Raw genomic sequence first — 25,430 nt, 5'->3', positions numbered from 1 at the left:
AGTAAGAGCATGCTCAGTGAGGACAACTGGACCCGTCCATCCATAGTAAGTAAAGGCACTGACCCTCGAGAATCAAAGGTCCCACCACCTGCCTGTCCTTCCATGGAATCCTGGACACCAACCACTGTCTCCTGTCTGACTTACGCAGCAGATCTTCTCTTCCCAGCCTCTGGCTGGCATTTCCTTTAGGCTGCCAAGCAGCTCCCAAATAAAGACACGGAGAGTTTTGAATGCTCACCCTTAGCTGAGGCTTGTCCAGCTAGCTTCTTTACCTTAATTTAAACTGTTTCTATTCATCTATGTTTTGCCTCAGGCCTTTTTACCTTTCTTTCATTCTGTATGTCCTACTTTCCTGCTTTCTCCCCATCTGTCTGTCTGGCCCCAGGTGTCTCCCTGGCTTCATTTTTTTTGAGCCTAAATAACTCCTCCTACTTACTCTCCCTACCTAGATGTCCCACCTATATATTCTCCCTCACTATTAGACATTCAGCTTTTTCTTAGACAATTCAGGTGCCTTAGGCAGGCAAGGTAAAACAGCAACACATCTTTACATAGTTAAACAAACACAATACATCTTTACATTGTTAAACAAATATTGCACAACACCAACCCTCAGGTGCTGTAGGTCCTCACCCTCTTTCCAGACACAGGAGACCAAGTCAGTGCTGAAGGGAGACTCAGTCCACCTAGGCTAGGCTAGCATGAGGGAAACACATGTCCAAGAGCAAGTTCCTCACCCTAACGCCTTCCCTGCTGTGTGTGAATATTATGGGCATTCATTCTCCCTTAGGGAGACTCTCTGCTGTGTGTGTCTAGGTCCCATGGACCACTGTGCTCCTCCTTGTTATAGAAACATGTCAGTGACAAATACCACTGATGAAAGAATAATCAAGGCTTTGTGAACTGGGAAAACTCCTGAACGGAATAATCCAGGTCTCTGTCCTTGTTACCTCTCCTCTGGTCCTAATAAGCTAGGTCTGTGAAACAGACTCTGGAGGATGCAAATCCTCTAACTGGACTTGGGCATCACCCACTCAACCCTCACCCCACATCTACCACCACCTCCTGCAGCCTCCTTCGGCTACAAATCACAAGTCTGAGATGAGCTTTGCACTTCCATGCTCTGGTGACTCTTCTCTTGCTTCCCCAGGTCATGTGACAACTCTCCTAATGAGGTAAGCACTGCCACTTTCACTGCCTGCTTCCTCTCAGATGTCTCTGGAGAGATGGGGACACTCAGAGCCACAACTGTGTATCCTTAGTTCCTCGTGCAGCAGACAAGGAGCTGCACCTCTCTTACCCTTAGCCTTCCTGCATTCTGCCCACTACAAAAGAGATTACAGATGTGGGTGAGCTAACCCCTGTGTAGTTCCCAGCACAGACCCAAAGGAGGAAGGGACATATCCCGCTTCTTGTCTCTCCTCATCTGAACCTGCTCTGGCCTTCAAAGGAAAGACTCCATTCCAACCAGTCAGAAGTGCAGGCTCTGGGATCTCACTCTGTCTGCTTCTGTTCCCAGCACCCTAGTCCCTTTAGTCTGCCAGATGGAGTCAGACAAGAGACATCCTATCATTTAGGAGACTGGCAGGTTTCTTACAGAATGACAGGAGGCATGCTCAAAAGTGAGGGTGGACATTGGCCAAAGGGCCACTGCAGATGAAAGGCCATCAAAGAGTGAGAGTGAACAATGGCCAGGGACCATAGGCTGCATGTTAAAATAGGCCGGGTGCTGTCTTCTATAGTCTTTGGCAAAGGAGGCCTCCATGAGATGTTGTTCTGTGCAGGACAAACAGTCCATGTGGGTTGACTCTAAAGGAGGGGACTATTGTGTGTCTCTGTTCTTTGCCAGAAGGCTCCAGCCACATAGTAACTTATATTCTTCTTAGCAATTGAGATGGTCACTTAGAGAATTTAAAGGCTGGAAATGTAGTCCTATTGCTAGAGCGCTTGCCTGGCTGTCCCTGGCCTCAATTTGATCCACAGAATCACAGTGGAGCACACCTGCAGTCACAGCACTTGGTCCCTGGAGAACATGGGCAGTCCCTGGGCTACATGAGAGCGGGTTCACACCAACGCAACACACACACACACACACACACACACACACACACACACACACCTGGAATAGGGCAGATGCGATGGTTTAGTGTGTAAAGTGCCAGTTTACAAATCTGACACCCGAGTTCAGTTGCCAACTGAAAGGTGAAAGAAGGGAAAGAGGAGACCCCTCCTGCAAGTTGTCCTCTGAGATGCACCCATGTTCTGTCTGTCTGTCTCTGTCTCTGTCTCTGTCTCTGTGTCATGAGACTGACTGAATGACCATACTTTTCAGGTGGATGGCCTTCGCATTATTTCTTGAAAAACAATGTCCAGCAACACAAATCGCAAATTTCAGTCTTCTGAAATAAAAATACAGCGATGGAACCTGTCCCACTAGCTGCTGCTCATGTGTTCCCAGTCTCTTGCCCCTCACTGGGGGGGTAGAGGAGAAGAGTCCCCAAAGGACACAACCCTGAGGCCTCAGCCTTCAGAGTCAGCAGAGAGAAAGGCAAATAATGGATTGGGTAGCCAGTGGCTAGCAGAAAAGGGATTGCTGGTGACGGATTGCACCCTTTAGACCACAGAGCAAGAGTACTTTATGAAGTCCACTGTAGCCAGGGAGCCAGCTAAGTAGTGATCAGAAAACTGGCTGTGGCAGAGAAAAACGGGCTGTGGTAGGGGATGACCTCCACTGGGGAAAGCCCTCTGACAGGTGACTATGTGTACAGGTTCCTGGCATGTGATCTCTGCCATCAGGAGGATGACAATGTAGACTGGCTTGTGTACAGTTCTAGGAGTCCAGTGGCAGCCACTCTGTACCTATTTCCTGTCATAGGATTTTTGCTGTACACATGGCGGGCCATGAAATCCAAGGTCCTGCAAACAGGAACTGTCTTGGTTGGTCACAGCTACAGTTCCATGGTGGAAAGATACAATCTTCCATGCATGTCTGTTTGGGATTCCATTTCACCTCTCAGCTGTGACTTGTTCTCTAGTCCCACAAAACTAAGTGGCCAAGCCTTCAGTAAGCACATGAAGCACTCCTGGACATTTGCCCACTCTGTTCTCAGGTCTTCCTTGCACACACTACTGTCTTCTTAGCTCCCCGAACCTAGCTCCTTCTCCTACTGGGGAATGTCCAGTGTCCTATCACATACTCCAGATTCCTCTCTTGCTCACACTTCCTGCTCTTTCACCACTTAGCTCTGTGGGGCCCTCTGTTCTAATTGCATCTGTCTCCCTGTACACCTCTGCCCCACTACTGTGACAGGAGAGTAGTGACTGAAAAGGGTGCATCAGGAGACAACCTTCCTGAGTTGACCAGGAAGACTCTAAGCCTGTCCCCACCTGACTTCATACAGTCGAGCATACTCAAGAGATGCCAGGGATAGGAGCTGGAGAGGTGGTTCAGTGGATCTAAGCACTGAGCTGCTCTTCCAGAGGACTCAGATGCCCATCAACCATACAGCTGAAAACCTTTTGTAAGTGTAGTCTCAGGGAATCTGATACCATCTTCTCTCCCCAGGGGGTACCAGACATATACACAATGTACAGACATACATGCCAGCAAACCACCAACCAACACCAGCACCACCAGCACTACCATCACCACCACCACCATCACCACCCACATACACAGGCATAGAGGGACAGGCAGGGAGTGTACACAAAAACAGAGCAGTGACCGCTAAGTAAGGTCCTATAGAGGGCCTTGTGGATCCTAGCTTCTACATAGGAGCTCAGTGAGATCAAAGGAAAATCCAAATGAGACCACTTTGCATCATAGTTACCTCTGTGCTGACACATATGGACCCTCTGTCCGGATCGAAACCATGACGATTCTTCCTCTGTGTCTTTACTTTGCTCTTTGGGGCCCACATACCTGTACTCTTTGGGTACTTTCTTCTGTTATATCATCCATGCTTGAGGTCCACTGTTTGAGAAATAAAGCAGTGGTCGCCCACATTTCTATATTCCCCATGGACTCATGCCCTGGTGAGGTGTGGGCTCATTTATCATGAGCTGAGCTCACCACACAGAAAGAAACCAAGTGACTTTGTTGCCATCTTGGCTGGTGACTTCATCAAGATAGAGGTGACCATGTGACTTGGCCGTTATCTTGGTTAGTGACATTATTGAAATATTTGGCAGTATTGAGAGCCCTCAGAGGATCACTGCACTCCTAGACTTCCTGTGCCACAGGCAGTCAGGTACACATCCCAGTCCTCCTCTTCCAACTTTTCCATTTTAATTTCATCTTCTATATTCCTAATGGGATCATGGAATTGGGAGACTCAGAAGAGACTCCAACATGGGCTCTATTACCACATGATAAAAATCAACACTCGTGTCATTTTTTTTGTGGGGAGGGGGGGATCAAGGCAGGGACTTTCTGGGTAATAATTCTGGCTGTCCTGGAACTTTCTCTGTAGACCCGGCTGGCCACAAATTCATTCAGATCTACCTGGCTCTGTCTCCCAAGTGCTGAAATTAAGGTGTGTGCCACCACCACCCACTTTCTTAAGTGTATCTTAAGGAGGGTATACCCAAACTCCATGATGCAGTTTTTGGGTTGGCACATTGTTTTGCAGGATATATTTACAGCTTTCTATGGGAGTTTTCCCAGCCATGTGCCTCCAACAATACCAACAGGAGCTAACACTTTCAAACTGACAGTCTTTTAATGGAGAGAATAATGAGAGAACCCTGTGTCTAATATAAAAATCATAAGATGATTAATAAATGTCACCAGTATAAAAAATTTGACACTTATAAACATATACAAAATAATATATGAATTATCACTCATAAATTTTGAAGAGGATGGAGAGCCAGAGGTTCTTTTTTTTAATACCAGGAACTTCTGATAGATTTAAGCATAGGATTGGAGGAGGAGAAAATAACTTTTCTACTGTGGGGCTAGAAGTTCCTCTTTTCTAGTTAAAACAAGGGGAATGAATGTCTTCTATGATCCAAAACTGTAATAACAGCTCAGTATATGTGTGCCTTCTTTTCTGGGTTTTGTTTACAGAGATTATTCCCTCACATCAAAGTCATTTTTGATAATGTGCAAAGATGCTTACTAAATTGTAAACATTTTTTTTCTGTCAGGTTAGGAAAGGGATATAAAAGTCCAAGCAGAGAGTGTTGCTTTATACCTGAATCAGAAAATGCTTGGTAATTAAAAGGAAGTGTGAGCTAGTCTTAATTTGTTATATTAATCTATTCATGTAGTTTGGACTAGACTTTCTTTTAATAAGGAGGTGCTCCCCAGCAGCTTTCTTCTGAGTCAGTCAGCTCCCATACTCAGGACTCCTACTGTGCCTGTTTGGAAAAGATCAACAGCTGGGCATGTGGAGAGCTGGTTCTTTGAGAGGGGATACAATTTTGACAGGACTTGGGCTCAACTAACCAAAGGGAAGAGAGGAAGGACCCAAAGTGACCGAATCACAAAGGAATGAAGAAACATCACAACTGACACCAAAGAAATTCAAAATATTGTAAGGGAATATTTTAAAAATCTGTTTTCCATTAAGTTGGAAAATCTAAAGAAATGTAGGAAATTCTAGATTCACCCAAACTACCAAATTTTAATCAAGAAAAGATCAATCAATCTAACCCAACCATAAACAACAAGAGTCTCTGTTCAGGTCTGGCAGTGAGTTGTGGGGCACACTTGCAGAAGTTTAGGGGCAGTGTACTGGCTAGTAGTACATCAATTTGACACAAGCTAGAGTCATGAGAGAGAAGGGACCTCAGTTGAGAAAATGCCTCCATAAGATCCAGGTGTAAGGCATTTCTCAATTAATGATCAATGGGGAAGGGTCCAGTTCATGGCGGGTGGTGCCATTCTTGGGTTGGGGTCCTGGGTTCTATAAGAAAGCAGGCTGAGAAAGCCATGTGCCCCAGGCAGTAAGCAGCACCTCTCCATGGCCTCTGCATCAGCTCCTGCATCCAGGATCCTGCCCAGCTTGAGTTCCTGTCCTGACTTCCTTCAGTAATGGACTATGATGTAAAAGTGCAAGGCAAATAAACCCTTTCCTCTCCAACTTGCTTTTTGGTCATGGTGTTTTGTTGAAGCAATAGAAGCCCTAAGAAAGGCAGTGATTCTGTTAAATATCAGAGAAGGAGTTTAAACAAAAAAGCACTATCCACAAAACATCCAGGAGCAGTCTGTGCCTTCCTTACACAATTCTACCAGGCAACTGAGTGCTCAGGATCAATGTCAAAACTTTCCAGAGCAAATGAGGAGGTGAAACCTCATTCCTGTCTACCTTCAGAGAGGTGAAAACCCCTTAATGAAATACCGCCAAAATAAGTTCAGAATTATAATCTTGACTATGTTTCAGGAATGTGGGTGATTTAACATTAGAAAATCAACCACTGCCTTTTAGAAAATTAACATATTAACCAGAAAACTATAATCATTTGAAAAGTAGGAAAATGGCCTTTGATTCACGCCCACCTGTGATTTACATACCAAAGAAACAGATTATGAAAGAAGGGGACCCTTTGGAATGATACAAACATCTACTAAAGGTGAAATTAAGCACTGTGATAAGCCTGTGGTTTTGGACTAAGCCCTCAGTCAGGTCAATATGGAGTCACTCACACTGTTAGCCTAATTTTCTTAGTAGTGCATGTATGTCACCTATGGACTGCTGTTTGCTAGTTAGAGAAGCCAGGATTCACTCAGCAATAGGTGTTGGTCATAGGTAGCAGACGGGGTTGAACAAACTCTTAAACATGAGATTCCTCACTCATGTTTTCCACCTGTAAATTCTTCCAGAGTACATTGCAGCCCCACAATTTCTGAACCTGTCCTGATTTTAAGGACAGCCTCATTCTAGAAACAGGAATAGAAGCCAGTGTCTGTCTTTCACACATTTATTATTTTCCTTTTGACAAAATATCAAGTATCAGAGTCAATGGGGACCCATGAGAAAACTGCCTGACAGCAACACACCTACCTCCTACAGACATTCTCTCTGGCCAGCCCACGGGAACATCACAAAAGCAAAGAGCACACACCTGACACCCAGAGCATGCAGAATCTGAGGCCAGAGCCACCACAGGCTTGTTGAGCAAAATCCTCATTTGGAGTAGAGCTTCAGAGGAGACATGTGCCTAAGGGCCAGGCTCATGACTCACCTCAGACCACAGGAAGGCCAGTGCTCTGGGCCTTTCCAGGTATGACGCCCATGACTCTGAGATCAATTCAGGTTTGTGACATACAGTAGGTACCATGGATGCACAAAAGTCAGAGGGGCCAATCATAGGGTACACTTTGCATGTCAGATTGGAAGAGTAAGGTTGTGTTAAGCTCCCTTTGCCACTGTGGCCAAGTTTCATGGTCAGGTCAAGTTAGATGTATAATGGGAAGACATGCTTCACTTTTGGCAGGTGGAGGTGTATGGACAAGGACAAGCAATTCAGGAGAAAGCAAAAGTGTGTCAAACACCCATTCAAAGACCATTATATACTCTTACATTTTCTTTTTTTTCTTTTTTTTTTTTTTTTGGTTTTTCGAGACAGGGTTTCTCTATGTAGCTTTGTGCCTTTCTTGGAACTCACTTGGTAGTCCAGGCTTGCCTCGAACTCACAGAGATCCGCCTGGCTCTGCCTCCCGAGTGCTGGGATTAAAGGCGTGCACCACCACTGCCTGGCTACTCTTACATTTTCTATCCTGAGTTTTTAAAAAATTTTTATGAGTGTGTCTCGCATAGCCCAGGCTATCTTCAAACTCAGTACATAACCAAGGATGACTTTGAGCTTCTCATCCTCCTGTGTGTATCTTTTTGAACAAAGTCCTGGGGATCAAATCCAGAGCTTTGTGCACATTAAGTAAGCTCTGCCTACAGAGTTACACCCTAGCCTTCAAATTTTTACAGTTAAATATTTGTTGAATGGTTCTTAACTTCTCATACGTGAGACTGTACATGTGTCCAGGTGCACACACACACATTCACATGCATGCATGCACACCTTTGCTTCTCCTAGGATATATACATGCTTTGACCAGCACCAGGAGCAAACAGTTGTTAACAGAATGGTGCTGAGATCTTTGAGGGCTGAGAAGGGCCTGGAATTAGCAGAGGAGATGGACCTGCAGTGAGAAAGCAGGAGTGGAGTCTTGACTCCATGGAGAAGGTAACTATTCTCAAAACATTGCCACACAGGGACACAACTGAGGGTCCCTGGATCAAGACAGGCTTGTGGTGGCCAACTGTCCACCTCATAACAGTGTAGAATATGATGTTTGTGTCACAGGTAGATGAGAATGAGATTGATAGTGACATGCAAAGAGAACCTGCAAACTCAAAACCTTCCAAACACAAAATTTAAAAACTCTCAGAAGCTAAGAGCACTTGCTGCTCTTTCAGAAGAACTGAGTTCAGTTCCCAGCATATACATCAGGAGGTTCACAGCTGCCTGAAGCTTCATATCCAGGGGCAATGATGCCCTCTTCTGGCTTCAATAGGAACCCTGCGCACATGTGGCATACTCATATACAGAGAGAGAGAGAGAGAGAGAGAGAGAGAGAGAGAGAGAGAGAGAGAGAGAGAGAGAGAGAATGACACAGGCTGAGAGACAGGGAGAGTAAAAGCAAATCTAAAATAAAAGAAAACAACCTTGCATTTTCCTTTATAATTCAGGTTCCCACAACACAAGCCACCACCTTCTCACTGAGCAACTTCAGGCATTCCCTGGCTGACCTGAGGTCACAGATTTTCTGACATTGGTTCCTGTCCCAGTGCTGCTACCTCTTGGAGGATGACTGATAATCAGGACTGTCTTAAAATTTCTATTGCTGTGAAGAGACACCATGAACACAGAAACTCTTACAAAGGAAAACATTTAATAGGACATCTTATGCCTTAGAGATTCAGTCCATTGTCATCACGGTGGAAAATGGTAGCATGCAGGCAGACATGGTGCTGGAGAAGGAGCTGAGTTTTCTACAATTTTGAACCAGAGGCAACAGGAAGTAAACTGAGACACTGGGTATGGCTTGAGCATAGGAGACCTTAAAGCCTGCTTTTAAGTGACACACTTTCTCCAACAAGGCCATATCTACTACAACAAAACCACAACTCCTAATAGTGCCATTGCCTGTTATCTTGTGGGGGCCAATTACATTCAAACCACCACATCCTACTTCCTGGCCTATAGATGTAACCAACCTTCTTATTAAATAAGAACACAGAACCAATGCAAAGAAGAAAGCCAAGAGGTCAGAGCTAAGAGCTAAAACCTTACCCTTCCTCCTGTGGTGGTCCTACCTCTCCAAACCAGAGCTACCCCTGTGTTAAAGTCCTTATATAGAATTTCTGTTCTGCCTTCTCATTGGTTGTAAACCCAACCACATGACCGCCTCATCATGGCCTGTCTGTATAGGCCTCCAGGTTTTCTATGATTGGTATTGAAATTAAAGGCATGTGTATCCAATACTGGCTGTATCCCTGAACACACAGAGACTTACCTAGCTCTGCCTACCAAGTGCTGGGATTACAAGCATACGCCACCACTGCCCTACTTTCCTATGGCTTGCTAATAGCTCTGAACCCTGGGCAACTTTATTTATCAACATACAAATAACATTTTAATACAAATAAAATATCACCACTGGCCCCCATAAACTTGTAACAATATCATAATGTAAAATATATTTAGTCCAGCTTCAAAAGACTCCATAGTCTATCACAGATCAACAATGTTTAAAAGTGGAAAGTTCAAAGTTTCTTCTGAGATTCACGCAATCTCTTAACTATAATCTCCTATAAAATAAAAATTAAAAAACACATGCTTCCAACATATAATGGCACAAGATTTACATTACTCTTCTAAAGTGTAGTGAAGGGAGCATAATGAGGAAATATTGGACAAAAGTGAGACTGAAAATAATCTGGGCAAACTCCAAACTCTGCATCTCCAGGTCTTACTTCAAACTGCTCTTCAGATCTACGAATTCTTTCAGCTATGTTGACCACAACACATTGTGGTGGTATTGTGTTCCCCAAAATATTGTGTACCTTAGTAAACTTATCTGGGGTCAGAGAACAGAAAAGCCACAAGATACTTAGGCTAGAAAATGTTAGCACATGCCTTTAATCCTAGCATTCCAGAGACAGAAATCCCTCTGGATCTCTGTGAGTTCAAGGCCGAATTGGAAACAGTCAGGCATGGTGACTCACGCCTTTATTCCCAGAAAGCAGCCTTTAATCCCAGGGAGTGGTGGTGGAAAGCAGAAAGGTTTATAAGGCGTGAGGACCAGAAACTAGCAGCATTTGGCTGGTTAAGCATTCAGGCTTTGGAGCAATACAGTTCAGCTGAGAGCTATTGGGATGAGGACACAGAGGCTTCCAGTCTGAGGAAACAAGACCAGCTGAGAAGTTGGCCAGGTGAGATGGCTGTGGCTTGTTCTGTCTCTTTGATCTACCAGCATTGACCCCAATAACTGGCCTCAGGTTTGATCTTATTAATAAGAACTGTTAAGATTCATGCTACAACACATTACTCTCTTGGGCTGGTTCCATTTCCTGTTACAGCTCTTCTCAGCAGGTATCCCAAGTCTCAGCCATCTCCAACATCTTGGGGTCTCCAAGGAAATCCAAGCTTCTCCTTCACAGCTTCACAGCCTCTCTGGTCCTCCATTTAGGGACACTCCTGACACATGCCTAGCCTCAGTGGTTTTCCTTAGTCAAGGAGGCAAATTCCATAGCCTATTTCTTCCATCATTAATCATAACCAGGTGGCCAAAGCTGTCATGTTCTGCTGCTTGCTGGTGCTGTAGTGTGACCTCCTTGTTTATTTACATCTTCACCAATTTTCTGTTTTGCTTGGTTTCCTTCACTGCCTAAGCATGGCTGTACTAAAATTTGCTCTGTAGACCAGGCTGGCTTCAAACTCAGAGATCCCCCTGCCTCTGCCTATGCCTTCCCAGTGTTGGGATTAAAGGTATGTACCACCACACCCTGATTTAAGCTTTTCTTTAATTTCTTTTCACCTGTTGGAAACTTAGCTTAGTAGGATATTGCCCTGAGGCCACCACTCCCTGTATTCCATTTCTTAATATGTTTATCTTTTTGAATACTAGAATTAGTTCCATTCCACTTCCTGGTGCCCTTTCCCCTCAAATTGTACATTTTGTATTTTTTCCTTGCTCAGCTTCCTCTTTTTCATTATAAATCTGTATAAGTGTGGTGAGTCATAAAAACACAGCAGAGTCTACACTAGGCTGTTTTGAGATTTCCTCTGCCAATGGAATTAATCCAAAACACTTCACTTTAGCCTCAGGCAGACTTTTTGGACAAGAACATATTCTTCACCAAAATATCACAAGAACAATCTCTAGGCCACATATTAATATTCTTCTCCTCTGAAATCTCTTGACCAGGCCCCCACAGTTCAAATAACTCAACACCAATGTCTTTCATGTTCCTACTAGTCTGTCCCATTAAGCAGTACTTAAAGCATTCCACTACTTTCCTAATCCAAACTTCCATACTCCACATTACTCCAAATAAAAACACATTCCAGCCTATCACAATACTCCAGTCCCTGGTACCATCTTCTGTCTTAGTTAGGGTTTCTGTTGCTGTGAAGAGAAACCATTGTCAGAGACCAAACATGGACCATGGAAAAGTACTAGCTAGGCCAGAGAACAAGCCCCTACCCTAAACTAAAGATAAAGAACAGGTCAGGCAGGTCAGGTAGCATAGCAACAGAACAATAGGCCCTGACCAGTGACCTTACCACCTAGCAGCCTCACGACTTGCACGACTTGCAGGTAGCCCTTCACCTGCACTTCGGCACATCGTGCACCCCTTCCCTCCTTCCCTCCCCCTCCCATGCTATATAAGCCTTGCTGAGGAGAATAAAATTTGCAGCTTGATCAGAACACACTGTCTTGCTGTCGTCCTTTCGTGTCTCCCCCATCCCTCTCATTCTCTCCCACAGGTGGGTCACCCCCGTTGACACCCCGCTGGCCGGGGCACACCATGACCACTGCAACTCTTTTTTTTGTTGTATCAGAAATATTTGTTTAGAGTGAAGAATATCAATTTTGAAACAATAATCAATAATATGACCTTACTAAACACACGCCAGTTCAGTTAACTTTACTTTGTTATTTGTTTAGATGGAAATTTCAATAGAATTTAACATGTGATTGAAGCCTGCTAATTTAGTGGCTCAGTTCACCGTCTTTGTTTCTCTGGTAGCCTCCTCTGATAGACTGTCTGTAGGTGCATACATAGATCTTGGAAAGCATCCATTATTTTTCCTTCATTTTTTTGGAATTCTCAAAAGCCAATTGTCATTTGAGAGGTCCAAGCTCACCTTCTAGAGAATGACACCTTGTAGAGCAATAATAATCTCTTCTAGGCAGCCCTCACTCAGTAGAAGGTAAATTGTTCTTCACATTTAGATTAATCACAGAGTTCATGAGCCAACATAGAATGGAAAGGTAGAAAGGTTAACAGGAATTTAGATGAGTGGAGTCAGGGAAAGCAGATGAATAGAATACATGTAGGTATATCAATTAATAAAAAATTAAGCAAGCTAGTCACAAATGAAGTGAATTTTATATGATATCCATAATAATTAACCTCTTTAATAGTAATCATCAAATGCATGATAGGACCCAGAGTTTATTCTGCATTTAAAATGCAGGATTTTATCCATTATATTTTACTTCTAGATTTGAAGTTTAAGAGTGTGTCTGTGTAATCCAACCAGTTCTCACTGTTCTATTATTTCTGTAAAAATCCATTTCCCTGTTTCGGAAGCAAAATTCTATACAAGTAACAGCGACAGTTAATTTTGTCAACTTACTGTAACCTAGAATTGTCGTGGAAGAGAGAGAGATTCAATAAAGAAGAGTATACATTGGAGATTCTATGGGTGTATCAGCTGCTGTATGGTGACTTCCCCTGAATTAAAACGTTCTCTTTTGGGGGGTGGGGGAGGAGATTCAGGAAGCAAATGAAATTCACAAGTTTCAGGAAGTTTCTGAAGCTTAAAAAATTTATAAGCCCATTCCCAAGGTTACACACAGGCTAACAATCGCTGGGGACAAGAGAATCTGAAATCAGCTGAGCTGCCTATGAGTCACATGAGGAGTGCAAATAGATGCAGTTTTCATGAGTCATCATCCATGTTGGAGTGATCTTTTTGATATTGTCTTCTAAAGTTCAGTACCAATATCACTTTCATATTATAATCCTAAAGGAAAAGTTAGCTGTTTGTTTGTTACCCAATGTTAAAAAGATTAGCTGCGTTTTTGATCTTAGCCATTCTGACAGGTGTAAGGTGGTATCTCAGAGTTGTTTTGATTTGCATTTCCCTGATGATTAGGGATGTTGAGCAATTCCTTAAATGTCTTTCAGCCATTTGAGTTTCCTCTGTTGAGAATTCTCTGTTTAGTTCTATAGCCCATTTCTTAATAGGACTGTTGGGCATTTTGATGTCTAATTTCTTGAGTTCCTTATATATTCTGGATATCAGTCCTCTGTCATGGCTGAGGGGTCACCAACTGGATCAGGCCCTCTGAGTGGGTGAGACAGTTGATTGGCCTGATCTGTTTGGGAGGCATCCAGGCACTGGCACTGGGTCCTGTGCTCATTGCATGAGTTGGCTGTTTGAAATCTGGGGCCTATGCAGGGTCGCTTGGCTCGGCCTGGGAGGAGGGGACTGGACCTGCCTGGACTGAGTCCACCAGGTTGATCTCAGTCTGTGGGGAAGGCTTTGCCCTGGAGGAGATTGGAATGGGAGGCGGGCTGGGGGGAAGGTGAGGGGGGCGTGAGGGGGGAGAACAAGGGAATCTGTGCTTGTATGTAGAACTTAATTGTATTGCAAAATAAAAATTTAAAAAAAAAAAAAAAAAAGAAAAAAAGATTAGCTGCGAGTCCGCGGATCCTGGCTCCTGTCCCGGCGCGTGCAGCTAGCGGGCACGACTGTGCTAAGATGGTCCTGCAGGCGCGGAGCAAACACCGGGACGCGGCTTCCAGGCCGCCCCGGCCGGCCCGCGCATCACCGCCGCCAGTGAGCGGGGCATCCGAGGTGGGCGCCGGGGAGCGGGGGCCGGAGCGCGCGCCGCCGTCGCCGGGGCGCAGAGGCGCGGCGGGCAGGAAGGGGCCCCGCACAGAGACCGCTGCGCCCGCCCCGGACGGCCTCACGGGCCGCCTGGCGGCCGGGCTGCGCTGGGCGCTGGGCCTGCGGCGCGGGCGCTGCCGGACCTGGAGCACGCTGCTGCTAGCTTCCTTTGCAGCCCTCTTGCACTGGAGCCACATAACACACCTTTTTGAAAATGATCGGCATTTTTCTCACCTCTCAACCCTGGAAAGGGAGATGGCTTTCCGCACCGAAATGGGGCTGTATTTTCTTACTTCAAGACTATTGTGGAAGCACCGTCATTTTTGAATGGAGTGTGGATGATAATGAATGACAAGCTGAGTACCCACTTGTTATTAACACATTAAAAAGGTTCAATCTTTACCCGGAGGTGATCTTAGCCAGCTGGTACCGCATTTACACCAAAATAATGGATTTGATTGGTATACAGACCAAGACATGCTGGACAGTTACCCGAGGAGAAGGACTCAGTTCAATTGAAAGCTGCGAGGGATTGGGAGATCCTGCTTGCTTTTATGTTGCTGTAATTTTTATGTTAAATGGACTAATGATGGCATTATTCTTCATCTATGGCACATATTTGAGTGGCAGCCGATTGGGAGGCCTGGTCACAGTGTTATGCTTCTTCTTCAATCACGGAGAGTGCACCTCTCCGGGAAAGCTTCTCATACCCGTTCCTTGTGCTTCAGATGTTGCTGGTGATTCACATTCTCAGGGCTACAAAACTTTACAGAGGGAGCTTGATTGCACTCTGCGTTTCCAATGTCTTCTTCATGCTTCCTTGGCAGTTTGCCCAGTTCGTGCTTCTTACTCAGATTTCATCATTATTTGCAGTGTATGTTGTGGGATACATTGATATTTGTAAATCACGGAAGATCATTTATATACACATGATTTCTCTTGTGCCTTGTTTTGTGTTGATGTTTGGGAACTCGATGTTACTAACATCTTACTATGCATCCTCTTTGGTAATTATTTGGGGTATGCCGGCAGTGAAACCACAGTTCCTAAAAATGAATGTATCTGAACTTAGTTTATGGGTTATCCAAGGGTGTTGTTGGTTATGTGGTTCTGTTACACTCAAGTATTTGACTCCCAGAATCTTCGGCATTGCAGATGATGCTCATATTGGCAACTTATTAACATCAAAATTCTTCAGTTACAAGGATCTTGATACTTTACTATATACTTGTGCAGCAGAGTTTGACTTTATGGAAAAGGAGACTCCACTGAGATACACGAAGACACTGCTGCTCCCTGTTGTTCTGGTCGTGTTCGCTGTGATTGTTCGAAAGATTGTTAGTGATATGTGGGGTGTCATAGCTAAACAACAGACACATGTAAGAAAACACCAATTTGATCATGGAGAGTTGGTCTACCATGCTCTGCAGCTGTTAGCCTACACAGCGCTCGGTGTCCTGATCATGTGGCTGAAGCTCTTCCTGACACCGCACATGTGTGTGATGTCCTCCCTGATCTGCTCCAGACGGCTGTTTAGATGGCTCTTTGGCAAAGTACATCCTGGTACTGTTGTCTTTGCTGTATTAGCAGCAATGTCCATTCAAGGCTCAGCAAACCTACAAACCCAGTGGAACATTGTAGGGGAGTTCAGCAATCTGCCACAAGAAGAGCTCATAGAATGGATCAGATACAGCACAAAACCAGATGCTGTGTTTGCAGGCGCCATGCCCACCATGGCCAGTGTGAAGCTCTCTGCTCTGTGGCCTGTGGTGAACCACCCTCATTATGAAGATGCAGGTCAGAGAGCCAGAACAAAAATTGTGTATTTGATGTATAGCCGCAAAGCAGCTGAAGAAGTGAAGAAGGAATTGATGAAATTGAAAGTGAATTACTACATTCTAGAAGAGTCATGGTGCATAAGACGATCCAAGCCTGGGTGCAGCATGCCTGAAATCTGGGATGTGGAGGATCCAGCCAACGCTGGGAAGACACCCCTGTGTAACATCTTGGTGAAGGAGTCCAAGCCTCACTTCACCACAGTGTTCCAGAACAGCGTTTACAAAGTCCTAGAAGTTATCAAAGAGTGACTGCCATGTGCCCCGGCTACAGAGACCGCATTAGTAACGGCTTTACTGCTTTGCCACTAAGTCGTGTATCATTTTAACTCAGATTGCAAAACCTTTAAAAGTCTTTCAAAGTAACTGTTTTCAAATGGAAAACATTTATTTGGTCAATTTGTCATTCTGATTGTGAAAATGACTTACATCAGATCAATTAGTTACTGTTTCAGTGCACCTGTTAAAAATTGCTATGCAAATGAGTATATGCTTGTACTTCATTTAAATATTTGTGTTAGAGTGAACAAAGCCATCTGTGTAGAAACACATCATGGGTCATGACAAAGATGAAGATGATATGAAAACATAGTTCTTTCTGAACTGTTGAGGGCCTGTTAACCCACCTGGCTTCTTACTTACCTCCTGGTCTTACCTCTGGACACTCGGGTGACTCTGTCCCAATCTTGTCAGCCCATCTCACCGTGAGTCCAGGTGCCACTGGCCTCTGGGTCACCTGCACATCTTACTTCCTGGTGCTCTTTTGTTCTCTATGGCGCTTGTGAATCAAGTGTTCCTGCCCATTGTTACCCAGACTCCTGGATGTGGTGGGAGGAACAGCTCCTTAGTTCCCAGCCATGTGGCATCTGCCTCTTCCCACACAGACTTTTTTCTCCCCCCAAATAAATGCTATCTTGTCTTTAGGTTGATTAGCAAGTGCTTATTCTTGGTTAAAAAAATTAGTAAATGTGTATTTTTCTCATTTTTAGTATTAATCAAATATTATATTTTAATATTTTTAATCCATTTAAAATTTTTTCATGATTAATTACAGTTTTAAGAAAAGCTATTTTGGACAACCTCAAATATGATGTATCTAGATCCTAATATATATAGAGACGTAGCTTATGGTAGACTGTAGTATATGGTAATTTTCCTTTACTATTAAGATAAAATAAAACATAACTAACTTTTCTGTCAAAATGTAAATGAATAATGATAATAGAATAGTTTTTCTATTTTTCTTTCAAAATTGCCTGTCTTTAATAAGACAAAGCCTCAAGCCTTATAATTTTACCTAAAATAAAAAATTCAGTATGAGGAATGAGTATGTTCAGTCTTCCCCATTTTTTCTTCCTTTTTTTTTTTGATTGTTTGTTTTTTGAAAATTTTCCAAACATGCTTTGAATTTCTTATATAAATTTTGTTTCTTAGAAGTTAATTTGTGTGAAATGGGATTCTTCAAAACCATGGATCTTCATTGTTGTAAGAAATGGTTTTCAGGTTTTAAATTCTAAGCAAATTGTGACCATGGCTGACTACACATTTAATTACAGTCTTCTCTTTATTAACCACAGGCTGATTAACCTCAGTGTGGATTGCCCTTGAGACTGGAGTCCTCAGGGATGGCTTCCGGTGCCCACTCCTGGCAGCCACGGAAGAGCTGTTCTCTTTCTGCCTTCTTTCCAGAGCCCAAGGACAAGCTTGTCTGGGGGAAGTGCAGGCTTGCTCTTATTGGTCAACCTGCAAAAGACAGCATGTGAGACTGAGTGTGGCCTCACTGTCCCCAGAGCCAGCCTCACCTCCCAGGGTCTCCCTCCCTGGAACTGCCCAGGGACTGTCATTCCCAGTGTCAAACACTCGGACTGTGCTTCCTCACTTGGAGCTTAGTTTTGTTTATAAGCTTTTACCAATTCAGTAAATAGGGAAGCGGCTGGAGATTGGTGGGTTAGGAGTTTCAGTGATGGTGCAGTAATGCAAGGAAGTGGAAAGAGGGCTGTTGAGGTTGGAGGAAAAGAGTGGGCATGGGTGTGAGGGGGCGTGCATGCCCTGCTTGTCCGCACTCATTCTGCAGCCTGAGATGGCTGGTGTGTGTATACAGCAGTTAGATTTTTTTAAAATCACGTTTTTAAAGTTCTTTTCTATCCTTACCCTCTAACAGTTCCCTTCATAATAAGTTCATGTGTAATGATTGGAAATTCTGTACAGAGAAACAAAACATTAAAATACTATTAGCCAGTTCACATGCTGGGAAACATTAAAAGTAGTCTAAATTAGTTCTTTGCAGAAGCCTTTTGTAACAGTATTTCTTAATGTAACTCCACCAGCAAGCTCTGCTTGTATTTTAGGCAAGTCAGCTTGGAACAGAGGCCTTGGGGGTCCACTGCACATTTAGCATCCAGCACATCCAGTAGCAGCCGGTGCTCTGCGGCATAAATACTTTTATGGCGACATGGAGCAGTAATAGATTCTGTGTAGCTGACAATGCAGCATTAAAGCTCAGTATTTTGCATGTTTTTAGCATTTACAAATATTTTTGCTTTAGTGTGAGGAAAGTAAGGAAATACAGGAGGTGATTGAAATAGTTATTATTGTGACATTAAAAAAAAAGCTGGCCCATCTTGCCCCGGACTTCCCTTCTGAAGCACAGCCCCACTGGGAAGGATCCCCTTCTCTAAGACCCCTGGCAGACCCTGCAGTCTCCACGCCCTGCCCCCACGCCCATCTGCCTGAGCCCCAAGCCTCTTCCTGAGACTTAGAGGCCAGCCCCCAGCTCCCATCTTGCCCCGGACTTCCCTTCTGAAGCACAGCACAGAGAGCTCCCATCTGGACAAGAGAGAGAGACTTCCTGAATCTGTCACCTCTGTCTGAACCAAGTGTGCGGATAAGGCCAAGAACGAACCACAAAGAGATGGGCAGACATCAAGGCAGAAACACATACAACAAAATGAATAGCAATACACCATCACCAGGCCCTAGCCCTCCTCCAACACCTAGACCTGAACATCAGAAATTGGAAGAAGCAGGAGAAAATAGCCTTATGAATGTCATCATGAAGAAGCTAGAGGCTCGTGTAGAGGAAAAGACAAAAAAATGTGAAGAACGCTGTAAACAACTAGAGGAAAGGGCAAACAAATTAGAAGAAATCAAAAAAGTCCTGGAAGAGAACAATAAAATACTGAAAGAAAATCAAGAAAAATCAATGAAACAAATGAAGGAAACAGTCCAGGACCTGAAAAGGGAAATAGAAAAAATGAAGAAGACACAAACAGAGGGAATGCTGGAAATAGAAAATCTGAGAAAACGATTGGGAACTTCAGATGCAAGTATAATCAACAGAATGCAAGAGATGGAAGAGAGAATCTCTAGCGTTGAAGATACAATAGAAGAAATAGATTCATCAGTCAAAGAAAACACTAAAGTCAACAAAGTCATGAACCAAAATGTTCAAGAAATTTGGGACACCATGAAAAGACCAAACCTACGAATAATAGGGGTAGAAGAAGGAGAAGAATACCAACTCAAGGGCACAGAAAATATATTCAACAAGATCATAGAAGAAAACTTTCCCAACTTAAAGAAGGAAATGCCTATGAAGATACAGGAAGCCTATAGAACACCAAACAGACTGGACCCCCAAAAAAAGTCCCCTCGCCACATAATAATTAAACAATTAAACGTACAGAATAAAGAAAGAATATTAAGAGCAGCAAAGGAAAAAGGCCAAGTGACATATAAAGGCAAACCTATCAGAATAACACCCGATTTCTCAATGGAGACTTTGAAAGCCAGAAGGTCCTGGACAGATGTAATGCAGACACTAAGAGACCATGGATGTCAGCCTAGACTAATATACCCAGCAAAACTTTCAATCATCATAGATGGAGTGAACAAGACATTCCATGACAAAGCCAGATTTAAACAATATTTATCCACAAACCCAGCCCTACAGAAAGCACTAGAAGGAAAATTCCAACCTAAGGAAGTCAGATACACCCTCGAAAACGCAGGCAATAGATAAAGCCACAGCAGTAAACCCCAACGAAGAAAAGTACACACACATCACCACCAAAAAATAACAGGAATGAACAATCACTGGACATTAATATCCCTCAATATCAATGGACTTAATTCACCTATAAAAAGACATAGGCTTACAGAATGGATACGAAAGCAGGACCCATCTTTCTGCTGCATACAACAAACACATCTCAAATTCAAAGATAGACACCACCTAAAAATAAAAGGCTGGGAAAAGACTTTCCAATCAAACGGTCTTAAGAAACAAGCGGGTGTAGCCATCCTGATATCCAGCAAAATAGACTTCAAACTAAAATCAATCAAAAGAGATCAAGAAGGGCATTACATACTCATCACAGGAAAGATCCACCAAGATGAAGTCTCAATTCTGAACATTTATGCCCCTAACACAAGGGCACCCACATATGTAAAAGAAACATTATTAAAGCTTAAATCACATATAAAACCCCACACATTAATAGTGGGAGACCTCAACACCCCACTTTCACCACTGGACAGATCCCCCAAATCGAAACTTAACAGAGAAATAAAGGACTTAACTGATATCATGACTCAAATGGACTTAATCGACATCTACAGAACATTCCATCCTAACAAAAAAGAATATACCTTCTTCTCAGCACCCCATGGAACCTTCTCTAAAATCGACCACATACTTGGTCACAAAACAAATCTAAACAGATACAAAACAATTGGAATAACCTCCTGTGTTCTATCAGACCACCATGATCTAAAGTTGGATTTCAACAACAACAAAAACTACAGAAAACCTACAATCTCATGGAAACTGAACAATACCCACCTGAATCACCAATGGGTTAAGGAAGAAATAAAGAAAGAAATTAAAGACTTCCTAGAGATCAACGAAAATGAAGACACCACATATCCAAACCTATGGGACACTATGAAAGCAGTAATAAGAGGGAAATTCATAGCACTAAACGCCCACATAAATAAGCTGGAGAAATCTCACACTAGTGACTTAACAGCACACCTCAAAGTTCTAGAACAGGAAGAAGCAAAGTCTCCCAGGAAAAATAGATGCCAGGAAATTATCAAAGTGAGAGCTGAAATCAATAAAATAGAAACAAAGAGAACAATACAAAAAATTAATGAAACAAAGAGTTGGTTCTTTGAGAAAATCAACAAGATAGACAAGCCCTTATCCAAACTAACCAAAAGACAGAGAGAGAGCATCCAAATCAATAAAATCAGAAATGAAAAGGGGGACATAACAACAGACATTGAGGAAATCCAGAGAACCATCAGGTCATACTTCAAAAACCTCTATTCCACAAAACTGGAAAACCTAAAAGAAATGGATAATTTTCTGGATAGTTACCACATACCTAAATTAAATCAAGACCAGATAAACTATTTAAATAGTCCAATAACCCCTAACGAAATAGAAACAGTCATTAAAAGTCTCCCAACCAAAAAAAGCCCAGGACCAGATGGTTTCAGTGCAGAATTCTACCAGATCTTCAAAGAAGAGTTAATACCAATACTCTCTAAATTGTTCCATACAATAGAAACAGAAGGAACATTACCAAACTCCTTCTATGAGGCTACAATTACCCTGATTCCCAAACCAAACAAGGATACAACCAAGAAAGAGAACTGCAGACCGATCTCCCTCATGAACATTGATGCAAAAATACTCAATAAAATACTGGCAAACAGACTCCAAGAACACATCAAAACAATTATCCACCATGATCAAGTAGGATTCATTCCAGGGATGCAAGGATGGTTCAACATACGAAAGTCTGTCAATGTGATACACCATATAAACAAACTCAAAGAAAAAAAACACATGATCATCTCACCAGATGCTGAAAAGGCATTTGACAAAATCCAACACCCCTTCATGATAAAGGTCTTGGAGCGATCAGGAATACAGGGAACATACCTAAACATAATAAAGGCAATTTACAGCAAGCCAACAGCCAACATCAAATTAAATGGAGAGAAACTCAAAGCAATTCCACTAAAATCAGGAACGAGGCAAGGCTGTCCGCTCTCCCCATACTTACTCAATATAGTACTTGAAGTTCTAGCCAGAGCAATAAGACAACATAAGGAGATTAAGGGGATACAAATTGGAAAGGAAGAAGTCAAGCTTTCCCTATTTGCAGATGACATGATAGTATACTTGAGCAACCCCAAAGATTCCACCAAGGAACTGATACAGCTTATAAACACCTTCAGCAACATAGCAGGATACAAGATCAACTCAAAAAAATCAGTAGCCCTCCTATATACAATGGACAAAAAAGCGGAGAAGGAAATCAGAGATATATCACCCTTTACTATAGCCACAATGACATAAAATACCTTGGGGTAACACTAACCAAGCAAGTGAAGGACCTATATGACAAGAACTTTAAGTCCCTGAAAAAAGAAATTGAAGAAGATGTCAGAAAATGGAAAGATCTCCCATGCTCATGGATAGGCAGAACTAACATAGTAAAAATGGCAATTTTACCAAAAGCAATCTACAGATTCAATGCAATCCCCATCAAAATACCAACACAATTCTTCACAGACCTGGAAAGAATAATACTCAACTTCATATGGAAAAACAAAAAACCCAGGATAGCCAAAAGAATCCTGTACAATAAAACAACCTCTGGAGGCATCACGATCCCTGACTTCAAGCTGTACTATAGAGCTACAGTAATAAAAACAGCTTGGTACTGGCATAAAAACCGACATGTGGACCAATGGAATCGAATTGAAGACCCTGACATTAATCCGCACACCTATGAACAAATAATTTTTGACAAAGAAGCCAAAAGTGCACAACGGAAAAAAGAAAGCATCTTCAACAAATGGTGCTGGCAAAACTGGATATCAACATGTAGAAGGCTGCAAATAGATCCATATCTATCACCGTGCACAAAACTTAAGTCCAAGTGGATCAAGGACCTCAACATAAACCCAGCTACTCTGAACCTGCTAGAAGAGAAAGTAGGAAGTAGTCTTGAACGCATTGGCATAGGAGACCACTTTCTAAATAGAACACCAGTAGCACAGACACTGAGAGAAACAATCAATCAATGGGACCTCTTGAAACTGAGAAGCTTTTGTAGGGCAAAGGATACGGTCAACAAAGCAAAGCGACAGCCTACAGAATGGGAAAAGATCTTCACCAATCCCACATCTGACAGAGGACTGATATCCAGAATATATAAGGAACTCAAGAAATTAGATATCAAAATGCCCAACAGTCCAATTAAGAAATGGGCTATAGAACTAAACAGAGAATTCTCAACAGAGGAAACTCAAATGGCTGAAAGACATTTAAGGAATTGCTCAACATCCCTAATCATCAGGGAAATGCAAATCAAAACAACTCTGAGATACCACCTTACGCCTGTCAGAATGGCTAAGATCAAAAACACTGAAGACACCTTATGCTGGAGAGGATGTAGAGCTAGGGGAACTCTCCTCCACTGCTGGTGGGAATGCAAGCTTGTACAACCACTTTGGAAATCAATATGGCGCTTTCTTAGAAAATTGGGAATCCATCTCCCCCAAGATCCAGCTATACCACTCTTGGGCATATACCCAAGGAATGCTCAACCACACCACAAGAGCACTTGTTCAGCTATGTTCATATCAGCATTGTTTGTAATAGCCAGAACATGGAAACAACCTAGATGCCCTTCAACTGAAGAATGGATAAACAAAATGTGGTACATATACATAATGGAATACTACTCAGCAGAGAAAAACAATGACATCATGAGGTTTGCAGACAAATGGATGGACCTAGAAAAAATCATCCTGAGTGAGGTATCCCAGACTCAGAAAGACAAACATGGTATGTACTCACTCATAACAGGATACTAGATGTGGAACAAGGATGACTGGACTGCTACTCACATCACCAGGCAGGCTACCTGGAAAACAGGACCCCAAGAAAGACACAGGGATCGCCCAATGACAGAGAAATGGAATGAGATCTACATGAACAGCTTGGACATGAGTGGGGGTAGTGAAGGGCGAGGGTCAAGGGAAAGAGAGCTTGGGTGAGTGGGAGATCCCAGCTGGATCAACAACAGAGAGGGAGAACAAGGAATAGGAGACCATGGTAAATGAAGACCACATGAGAATAGGAAGAAACAAAGTGCTAGAGAGGCCCACAGAAATCCACAAAGATACCCCCACAACAGACTGCTGGCAATGGTCGAGAGACAGTCCGAATTGACCTACTCTGGTGATGGGATGGCCAAACACCCTAATTGTCGTGCTAGAAACCTCATCCAACTACTGAGGGATCTGGATGCAGAGATCCATGACTAGGCCCCAGGTGGATCTCTGGGAGTCCAATTAGCGAGAATGAGGAGGGTTTATATGAGAGAGAATTGTTGAGACCAAGGTCGGATAAAGCACAGAGACAAATAGCCAAACAAACGGAAACACATGAAATATGAACCAATGGCTGAGGGGTCACCAACTGGATCAGGCCCTCTGAGTGGGTGAGACAGTTGATTGGCCTGATCTGTTTGGGAGGCATCCAGGCAGTGGCACTGGGTCCTGTGCTCATTGCATGAGTGGGCTGTTTGAAACCTGAGGCCTATGCAGGGTCGCTTGGCTCGGCCTGGGGGGAGGGGACTGGACCTACCTGGACTGAGTCCACCAGGCTGATCTCAGTCTGTGGGGAAGGCTTTGCCCTGGAGGAGATTGGAATGGGGGGCGGGCTGGGGGGAAGGTGAGGGGGGCGGGAGGGGGGAGAACAAGGGAATCTGTGCCTGTATGTAGAACTTAATTGTATTGCAAAATAAAAATTTTAAAAAAAAAGCGATACAAAAAGGAAAGAAAATGGAAAATAATGACTGTGAGTCATTATTAAAATTAAAATTCTTTTAAGGAAAAAAAAAAAAGCTGGGTAATACTTCCATAAAAAATAAGCCTCTAAAATGCCTGACAGAAAATGTGTGCTGTTAAAGTAGGCCAATAGCATTAAGGAGAAAATAAAAGGATGTGTCTCAAATAAAGTGATAACTGCATAGGAGTATTGTATTTTTATGAATTTTATGCCCCTTGTTTACATGTACTATATATGTTAAATAAAAAATACATGAAAAATGAAAAAAAAGATTAGCTGCACTAGCTAATAGTCCTAATAGTGCTTCTCCTTGTTTTTTAATACATAATCTTTTCAGATACCATCAAACAGGTAAGGAAAGAGATTATAATAATATCAAAATTTAAACTGTAAACTTTATTAAAAGCAGTTTTAGTGTGAGACTTTCCCCTTTTTCTGCATGCTAATTTCCTGGGGCCTAACAAACAACACACACTTTATCGATCTTCAGAGTTACAAATATTTGCTAATCCTCACTAGGAAATAATCTGTACTTTACAAAAAGTAAATAAGAAATTTTTACAAAGTAAAACAGTAATGAG

General features: G+C 42.9%; 1 protein-coding gene and 1 pseudogene across 1 annotated transcript in view; both read left to right on the top strand.

Annotated features, from left to right (window-relative positions):
* The window catches only part of LOC131895374 (carcinoembryonic antigen-related cell adhesion molecule 1-like), a 349,579-nt gene that overhangs the window by 301,553 nt on the left and 22,596 nt on the right, over positions 1-25,430 (top strand). The window lies entirely within an intron of this gene.
* On the top strand, positions 14,008-16,270 carry LOC131924747 (probable C-mannosyltransferase DPY19L1; annotated as a pseudogene).

The sequence above is a fragment of the Peromyscus eremicus genome, chromosome 1, assembly GCF_949786415.1.
Source record: "Peromyscus eremicus chromosome 1, PerEre_H2_v1, whole genome shotgun sequence".
NCBI lineage: Eukaryota > Metazoa > Chordata > Mammalia > Rodentia > Cricetidae > Peromyscus > Peromyscus eremicus.
This window is presented reverse-complemented; position numbering and strand designations above follow the sequence as displayed.